Source organism: Oryx dammah, unplaced genomic scaffold (assembly GCF_014754425.2).
Source record: "Oryx dammah isolate SB20612 unplaced genomic scaffold, SCBI_Odam_1.1 HiC_scaffold_23, whole genome shotgun sequence".
In the NCBI taxonomy this organism is placed as follows: Eukaryota; Metazoa; Chordata; class Mammalia; order Artiodactyla; family Bovidae; genus Oryx; species Oryx dammah.
The window spans coordinates 12,081,620-12,091,714 of record NW_024070207.1 but is presented as its reverse complement, the minus strand read 5'-3'; positions in this window follow the sequence as shown (position 1 = coordinate 12,091,714).

Here is a 10,095-nt window from a genome sequence, read left to right as displayed (position 1 = left end):
AAAGAACCAGCTTTTTTGTTTCATTGATTTTGTTCTTTTTCTATTTTCAATTTAACTTATTTGCACTCTAGTCTGGGTTATTTCCTTCTTTCCCCTTGCTTTGTTTTTTATTTACTCTTTCTTGTTTCTTAAGGTGAAAGCTAAGCTACTGATTTGAGCCTTTCTTCTTTTAATGCAGGTGTTCCCTCTAAGCACTGCTTTTATTGCATTCCAAAGTTTAGGCATGTTGTTCTTTCATTTTTCACTCATCTTCAAGTATTTCTTAATTTTCCTGTGATTTTTCCCTTTATCTATTGGTTATTAAGGTGAGTAGTGTTTAATTTCCACACCTTTGTGAATTTCTCAAATTTCCTCCTGTTGTTAATTTCTAATTTCATTCTGCTGTGGTCAGAGAACATTCTTTAGATAATTTCAACCCTTCTAAATTTATTGAGACTTGTGCAATTGTGTAACATATGATCTATCCTGAAAAATGTTCCTTGTGCACTGGAGAAGAATACATTTTGGTTTGAATCGTTAGAGATGCTTTGTTAGGTCTACTTGGTCTATAGTGTCATTCTAGTTTTCTTTTTCCTTATTGATCATTTGTCTAGTAGTTTTATCTATTGTTGAAAGTCAAGTATTGAAGTCTCCTGTGATTATTGTTCAATTGTTTACATCTTCCTTCAATTCTGTCAGTTTTTTGCATCATGTATTTTGGGGTTCTGTTGTTAGATGCATATATGGGATAGATTCTTGAAGGTTGCTCAGCTCCCATCTATACCAAAGTAATAAAAGAATATATCCAGACTTCAAGAAGAAATTTAGCTGGGACTCCTCACAATAGTTTTGCAGATAACATGGAAAACATATTGATTATTGGATGATATAATTAGATTGGTTTGTAATAAGTTGAGTGATTGTACCATAAAAGTGCTAATTAGTGGGGGTTTATGTCAACCTGAAAGGCTCTGTCCTTCAGCATGTCCTGTTCGAAATTTTGATTAATGACTGAAGTTAAAAAAAATAAGACTTGCATATTAAATATTTCAATGACAAGTATTGAGAGTGACAGCAAATATAGTGGCTGCTAGAATTAGGTTAAGAAATCATCTTAACAAATTGTGACCATGGGATGAGTCTAACAAGATGCAATTTAGCAGGGGTAAATGTATTCCCACAGTGTTAAGTACCCTATCTCCTTCAGTGAATTGCATTAGTACAAGATAGCAGTACAAGATTGATTAGTACCACATGAGAAAGCCATTTAAGGGGTATAATTAATAATGAGTAGCTATTTGCACCTAGCCCAGTGCCTGGCAGTAACTGCTCTAGGAAATGAAGAGGAAAGAAAAGAAGGGAGGAAGGGAAGGAGAAAGGGAAGAAAGCTTGGTACAAATACAAAGAAATATAATGTAATTTTAGGTTGAATTAGCAGGAGTTGATTATCTCAAGAAAATCCCACTACAATGATATTCCTAGGGGAGGAATAGTTGGAAGGTGGAGGATGCCTTGCCACCCAAATCTTGCCCCATCTTCCCTCTATGTGCCAGGACATAGGCTATCACTAGATCCTGTGCCGGTGAGGAAAGTAGCTGATGGTTGAAATTTACTCTGTGGTGCACCAAAGGCACCCAAAATGACACATTTTAAGAGAGGAACTAACAAATTAGAGTTTGGTCTGAGGTCAGAGCTCAGGAACCGGAGGATCACCCTAGACTCTGCCTTCATGACCCACAACTCCTATCCAGTCTAGCTTTTCCCTTTCATCACAACAGAAACTTGAGTGATTGCAATAGCTTCCTCTATGCTCTTCCTGTCTCTATTGTAGCCCCCATTCACATTCACCCTCTCACTGGAGTCAGAGGACTCTTTAAAAAGGCAGTTCTGGTCTTCGGTAACTTTTATGTTTAAAACTCTACTGAAAGCCTGCACTGTTAGTAATTCCTATGCAGTCTCCTTTCTCCTCCTCCTCCTCTCTTGTACGGCTGTCACCCAACCCGCATCCCTCCCATAATAAGATGCTGTCCTTCTCTGCCTCTCCTACTGTCAAAGTAATCTTCTCTGGAAGAATATTTCTTGAGCTTCCTTCACTGAATTATTTATCTATGTTTCCTGGAGCATGACAAAACATCTCATTAAAAGCCCTGGGTGGGGATGACACACCCTGGCCCCAACCCACACAGCTAACAGGAGAAAGAGCCAAGGGGAGGAAGAGACATACACGGTGGCTGGGGTGGGAGTTAGACAGAGTCCACGAGACCCGGGGAGTCAGGAGGGTGATGGACACAGGCAGGCTCCTGGCTCCAGGCTGACCAGCATGCTAGTCTGGGCCATTATCCTCCTTGAAAGCTTTGGACAAACACAGAAGGCCTGAGCCCACCATGCCTCTCAGCCTAAGACTGTCCAAGTGCTGAGCAGTCAAGGAAACAGTCATCACTGAGGAGAACTCACCCCTGTCTCTGCCACCGGGACTGAGTAAAGTAGGACAGGTATCCATCCCGACTGTCCCTAGAGGGACAGGGCCGTGCGGGGAAGAGGGTGGAGTGGGGACTGGAGCCCTGATTTCTGGTTCCCGCTCTGCCATTAGCCAGCTGTGTGGCTGGGCGCACCACTCGGCTTTTCTGTGTCTGCGTTCTCACTGGTGCAAGGGAGGCAGCACACACAATGCGGAGATCCGGGGCACGGGCTCTGGGGCCAGGCTGCCCGGGTTCACATCTCAGCTCTGTGTGTGACAGCGACAAACCCATCTAGCCTGCCAAAGCCTCAGTCCTCTTGCCTGTGAAATGGGGACAACCAACAGTGCCCGCCTCAAAAGATTGCTGCCAACTGTGCAGCAGCCAGCACACAGCCTTGAGAGACACTCAGGGATGGTTGCTACGTGCATCTCATCAGAGATCCTCGTTCTCCAGAGTCTGATCCGGTCAAGGCACTGGGACCTGGCTCTTCGTTCCAGAAGGAGCATATCATTCTGGCGGTGAGGAGACATGGTTTGCAGGTGGCCTGGGCCAGCCCTTCAGAAGAAGATGGAGGCACATCACGTGTGATGTTCTGCAAACCTTCGTGTGGCTTTCTTCATTTTGAGGCATCCTGGGGAACCTTGCGGTGGAGACCAGTGCTCCCAGGCTTCCAGGACATTTGCCCATGACTCTGCATGGGACAGAGGAAGGACTGTGAAGGAGGAAAAATAATTTCCTCTCTATCCTTCTAGATTCTTGATTGAGGCCCTTCAGTTCACTTCAGTTCAATCGCTCAGTCATGTCCGACTCTTTGTGATCCCATGGGCTGCAGCACACCAGGCTTCCCTGTCCATCACCATCTCCCAGAGCTTGCTCAAACTCATGTCCATCGAGTCTGTGATGCCATCCAACCATCTCATCCTCTGTCATCCCCTTCTCCTCCTGCCTTCAATCTTCCCCAGCATCAGGGTCTTTTCCAATGAGTCAGTTCTTCACATCTGGTTCCCTGAGGCCTCTGGCCCTGTAGTAAAAGACAGATTAACAGGAGAAAAACATATGGAGTCTTAGTAACCTATGTACCTCCTGCATTCATGGAAGAGACCCAGGAAAATTGAGTGACTCCCCTAAATGGTCTAAGCCTCCAACTTATATACCATCGCCAGCTAAAAACAAAAGATGATGAGGGAGTGGGGAGAGCCAGTGATGGGAGGTTTTCAGGAAAAGCTCAGGGAACAAGGGTAAGATTGTCATGCGTATTTAACAGTTGCTGTCTTCTCCACTGATAAGAGTTGCTTGAGATTAACCCATCCTTCTCTTCCTGGTCCAGGAAACAACTCCCTTCAGATGGAGATTTCCCTTATAAATGTAAATGTTTCGTAAAACATGGTGACTTCTACTAAGTTTCCAGAGCTTTCCTAGCTCTGCTGTTCCTTAAAAATAACCAGCCTAAAATAATCCTTATGCCAAAGAGATATATTTTGAGGTGGTGAATTCTGCCCTTGGTCTCTGCCCACCCCTGGGGAGCCACAGCAAGGGAGGCCAGGGCCAGGGCAAGAGGTCAGCAAATCCAGGCCTCTCCTCCCCTGGCCTCTGGGAACTCAGACAACCAGCCAGAAATGTGCAGCTTCCCTTGACCTCTTACCCCAGACCAGGCTGCCTTGGCTTTGGTTTGCTTTCCATTTGGGGAGTCACCTATGATTCTGCCAAGATTTGGGAACCTACAGAGAAAGGGCCTGTGCTTCAAGCCATTAATGTTGTCACGAGCAACCTGGCCAATAGAGCAGCCAGGACTGGCCCCACAGAGGTTTGCCACTCAGCACTGTTGTCCAAGCTGGGGCTGCCCGCAGTGCCTCCCCATTCATCCACCCATCCATCCACCCTTCCTTCCATCTCTCCACCCATCCATCCATCCACCCATCTATCCAATCTACCTATCCATCCATCCATCCATCCATTGACCCATCCGTCCACCCATCCTTCCATCCAGCCACCCATTCATCCATCCATCCATGCATCCATCTCCAAATATTTAGCTGCCGCTTATCCTGTGCCTGGCCCTGTACTGGGTTCTGTGGGAACTCAGCAATGAGAACAACACAGGCCTGGACCTAAGGGAGCTTACAGTCTATTCAGGGGAGGGGAGGGGCTTTATGAGGAGCCACACACATGGATGTGAGATTATAGATTGGGAGAAACAGAAAGAAATAGAGAGGTGTTCTGAAAGCCTGTAAGAGTAGGAAGCCAGGAAAAAAGTCCAAAGAGGTGATGCTTAGGCCTGACCCCAAGGGAGAGAAGGCACCAGACAGGCAATGACTGAGGGGAGAGGATGAAGGAGGGCCGACTGTGTCCCTGCCCTGGGCCAGGGTGTTTCCAAGCCCTTTGCCTTGGTGGGTCAGGCTCTGGGTTCTGGATGCCCATTGACTTTCACTTGACAAACTCTTCGACTGCCACCACCGAGGCTTTTCAACACCGAGCCCTCAGACCATGGGCATCAGAGTCCGAGAGAAAACTTGATATAGGTAGGTGCCTGGGCTGCACAGCCCACAGAGACCTGAGTTTAGCAGGTCATGGTGGGCTCAAGTGTTTGCATTTTCAATAAGGTCTCCAGGTGGTTCTGTTATAGGTGGTCTGCTGCTCTGTGGGCCATTCTTGGCCATTCTATGTCTATAGACATAAGTGGCATGTCTGTAACACAGATTTGAGTTTCGCATCTGTTTGTTTAAAAACCTTTCATTTGTTGCCTATTACTTTCAAAATACATCCATATTCCTTAGTAAGGATTAAATGGCTTTTTGTGCTTTTGCTTCTGCCTCAACTTCTGCTCCTGCTGCTTCCCATTTACCCTTCTTATCCCCACACATTTAATAGTGCCTGGTACAGGGGAGACACAGGACAAAAATTTACCCATTACCATGAAAATGAGGAATTTAAAACATATCATATCTTGCTTAGGGACCTGGGGATATTTCAAGTCAAAAAATATAGAGCTGTTTTCAAATATGGGAAGTCTATTCCATGTAAAACGCTTGTTTCCTTTTTTTTTTAATTTAGGGAAGAGATTTTTATTTTGGACTACTGCAATTCAGATTTGGAATATGCAAGTCTAATTCTCTTCCTGTACACTGCATATATGTGGGATATATACACAAAGACCTGTAAAATACTTGTTTTGAATAGCCCTAGGACCAATCAGTAGGAGAAGGCAATGGCACCCCACTCCAGTACTTTTGCCTAGAAAATCCCATGGATGGAGGAGCCTGGAAGGCTGCTGTCCATGGGGTCGCTGAGGGTCAGACACGACTGAGAGACTTCACTTTCACTTTTCACTTTCATGCACTGGAGAAGGAAATGGCAGCCCACTCCAGTGTTCTTGCCTGGAGAATCCCAGGGACGGGGAGCCTGATGGGCTGCCGTCTATGGGGTTGCACAGAGTCGGACACAACTGAAGTCACTTAGCAGCAGCAGCAGCAGGAGCAATCACTGGAAGTCATATGAAGTCAGAATTTGACTCCATGTAAGGAAGTTGCACCATCTTTGCAAAGATTAATCACCTGCATTGTAAAAAGGTTACATTTCCTGCCCTCTGCAGTGTTCCAGCATTGATTCTATGGCCACTTGGCAGGTATTTGGTGAAACTGGGAAGAAATAACCTACCACTCTTGAAATAGTATTCTATGGGGTAATAAAGCTAAATGGGAGAAGGAAAGAAAAGAAACTCCCCATTTCAGGTAAGTAGAGCATTATGGGTTTACATTACCATACACACCATACCCATATACATTATATATGGAGTATCTGTTTTTCATACTACAGAATAGACCAAACGAAATTAATATTCCTTATTTTTTTCTCTGTTGTTCCAATAAATAATTTAGCCTCTTACAATGTCTATGGGTCTCCATTACAAACATTAGTTCTCATAATATTGAAGTGTGGAAATGCCAGGTAACAAAAATCTCTGCCAAAATGTAAGATACTCAGCTTTTGTTACTGTAACAAAATAAGTATTCTAGAAAAAAAAAACAATAAAGACATGCGTCATGCAGAGACAATAATTCTTCAGCTTAATTTATTATGTTCCAATTTTTTTAATTGTGACAAACTAAAAAATAACACTACAAATCAGAAAGCTAGATCAGAAAGCTCACTTGGCTGCTGCTGCTGCTGCTGCTAAGTCTCTTCAGTCGTGTCCGATTCTGTGTGACCCCACAGACTGCAGCCCACTAGGCTCCTCTGTCCCTGGAATTCTCCAGGCAAGAATACTGGAGTGGGTTGTTACTTGGCTGAGATACAGCTAATAACAAAAGCTAACACCGGTACATAATTAACAGCAGTTTTTATGATTGATTGCCAATAACTTTTTCTTATTGTGCCTACATAAAATGAAGGAGGAGAACGTGGGACTGAAGGACAGGATTTTCTTTTTAAACTCTCCATCAGGTATCTCTTTCCTTGCTCTGTTTATTAGAAACTTCGATTTTAGTCATTTGTGTAATTTTCCGTCAGATTTTAAAAGACTTGGGATGCTAACAAAACCCGACAGCTCTGATTTCAACAACAATTTTCAGTAGTGTTTGTTTGTTCAGTAAGGCAGACACTGTGGGGAGGCACACCTTCTCAGTAGTTCCCAGGGTTGCTTCTTTGGGAGGAAGAGTAAGGCATGACTGACTCAATATTTCTTCCAGAAAAGAGCTGCTTGCTATTTTTTTGACTTCTTCTTCCACTATCTGAAGACTGAATCTTGCTCTGCTTAGAAACTTACCTTCATTTCCTTGAAACTTACCTAGCTTTCCTTTCTTTGCCCCTCTGGCTTCATTTCTTCCCTGTCTCTATCTCTTCTGCATCTTTCAAACTACATCAGATGAATAAGTTTGGGGGATCTATTGTGTATCATGGTCATGGCCAGTCGCTTCAGTCATGTCCAACTCTTTGTGACCCCAGGGACTGTAGCCTGCCAGACTCCCGACCAGTAATGCTGAAGAAGCTGAAGTTGAACGGTCTATGAAGACCTACAAGACCTTCTAGAACTAACACCCCCCCCCCAAATGTCCTTTTGATTATAGGGGACTGAAATGCAATAGTAGGAAGTCAAGAGATACCTGGAGTAACAGGCAAATTTGACCTTGAAGTGCAGCATGAAGCAGGGCAAGGCTAATAGGGTTTTGCAAAGAGACTGCACTGGTCATAGCAAACACCCTCTTCCAATAGCACAAGAGAAGACGCTACACATGGACATCACCAGATGGTCAACACTGAAATCAGATTGATTATATTCTTTGCAGCCAAAGATGGAGAAGCTCTATATAGTCTGCAAAAACAAGACTGGGAGCTGACCGTGGCTCAGATCATGAACTCCTTATTGCCAAATTCAGACTCAATTGAAGAAAGTAGGGAAAACCTCTAGACCATTCAGGTATGACCTAAGTCAAATCCCTTATGATTATACAGTGGAACTGAGAAATAGATTTAAGGGCCTAGATCTGATAGATAGAGTGCCTGATGAACTATGGACTGAGGTTCGTGACATTGTACAGGAGACAGTGATCAAGACCATCCCCAAGAAAAAGAAATGCCAAAAAGCAAAATGGCTGTCTGGGAGGCCTTACAAATAGCTGTGAAAAGAAGAGAAGCAGAAAGCAAAGGAGAAAAGGAAAGATATACCCATTTGAATGCAGAGTTCCAAAGAATAGCGAGGAGATATAAGAAAGCCTTCCTCAGCAATCAATGCAAAGAAATAGAGGAAAGCAACAGAATGGGAAAGACTAGAGATCTCTCCAAGAAAATTAGAGATACCAAGGGAACATTTCATGCAAAGATGGGCTCAATAAAGGACAGAAATGGTATGGACCTAACAGAAGCAGAAGATATTAAGAAGAGGTGGCAAAAATACACAGAAGAACTGTACAAAAAAGATGTTCATGACCCAGATAATCACAATGGTGTGATCACTCACCTAGAGCCAGACATCCTGGAATGTGAAGTCAAGTGGGCCTTAGGAAGCATCACTACGAACAAAGCTAGTGGAGGTGATGGAATTCCAGTTGAGCTATTTCAAATCCTGAAAGATGATGCTGTGAAAGTGCTGCACTCAATATGCCAGCAAATTTGGAAAACTCAGCAGTGGCCACAGGACTGGAAAAGGTCAGTTTTCATTCCAATCCCAAAGAAAGGCAATGTCAAAGAATGCTCAAACTATTGAACAATTGCACTCGTCTCACATGCTAGTAAAGTAATGCTTAAAATTCTCCAAGCCAGGCTTCAGCAGTACATGAACCGTGAACTTCCAGATGTTCAAGCTGGTTTTAGAAAAGGCAAAGGAGCCAGAGATCAAATTGCCAACATCCTCTGGATCATGGAAAAAGCAAGAGAGTTCCAGAAAAACATCTATTTCTGCTTTATTGACTATGCCAAAGCCTTTGTGTGGATCACAATAAACTGTGGAAAATTCTGAAAGAGATGGGCATACCAGACCACCTGACCTGCCTCTTGAGAAATCTGTATGCAGGTCAGGAAGCAACAGTTAGAACTGGACATGGAACAACAGACTGGTTCCAAATAGGAAAAGGAACCAGTATGTCAAGGCTGTATGTTGTCACCTTGGTTATTTAACTTCTATGCAGAGTACATCATAAGAAATGCTGGGCTGGAAGAAACACAAGTTGGAATCAAGATTTCTGGGAGAAATATCAATAACCTCAGATATGCAGATGACACCACCCTTATGGCAGAAAGTTAAGAGGAACTAAAGAGCCTCTTGATAAAAGTGAAAGAGGAGAGTGAAAAAATTGGCTTAAAGCTCAACATTCAGAAAACTAAGATCACGGCATCCGGTCCCATCACTTCATGGCAAATAGATGGGGAAACAGTGTCAGACTTTATTTTGGGGGGCTCCAAAATCACTGCAGATGGTGATTGCAGCCATGAAATTAAAATACCCTTACTCCTTAGAAGGAAAGTTATGACCAGCCTAGACAGCATATTAAAAAGCAGAGACATTACTTTGCCAACAAAGGTCCGTCTAGTCAAGGCTATGGTTTTTCCTGTGGTCATGTATGGATGTGAGAGTTGGACTGTGAAGAGAGCTGAGCACCGAAGAACTGATGCTTTTGAACTGTGTTGTTGCAGAAGACTCTTACGAATCCCTCGGACTGTAAGGAGATCCAACCAGTCTATCCTAAAGGAGATCCGTCCTGGGTGTTCGTTGGAAGGACTGGTGTTGAAGCTGAAACTCCAGTACTTTGGCCACCTCATGCGAAGAGCTGACTCATTTGAAAAGACCCTGATGCTGGGAGGGATTGAGGGCAGGAGGAGAAGGGGACGACAAAGAATGAGATGGTTGGATGGCATCACTGACTCGATGGACAAGGGTTTGGGTTGACTCTGGGAGTTTGTGATGGACAGGGAGGCCTGGCATGCTGTGGTTCATAGGGTCGCAGAGTCAGACACAACTGAGTGACTGAAGTGAACTGAACTAGGAAACTTGTTTGTCTTAAAGAGCGTCTTTACGTCTATTGAATACTGCAATCCTTTGCCAATTATATCAGAAGATCCCATGTTGTGAGGTTTTTAAAAACCATTTTTAACCTCTGAGCACATTCAAAATTCATTGTAAATACTGCAGTAATAGTCATGAGAAGAGAAAAAAATCTACTCTGGA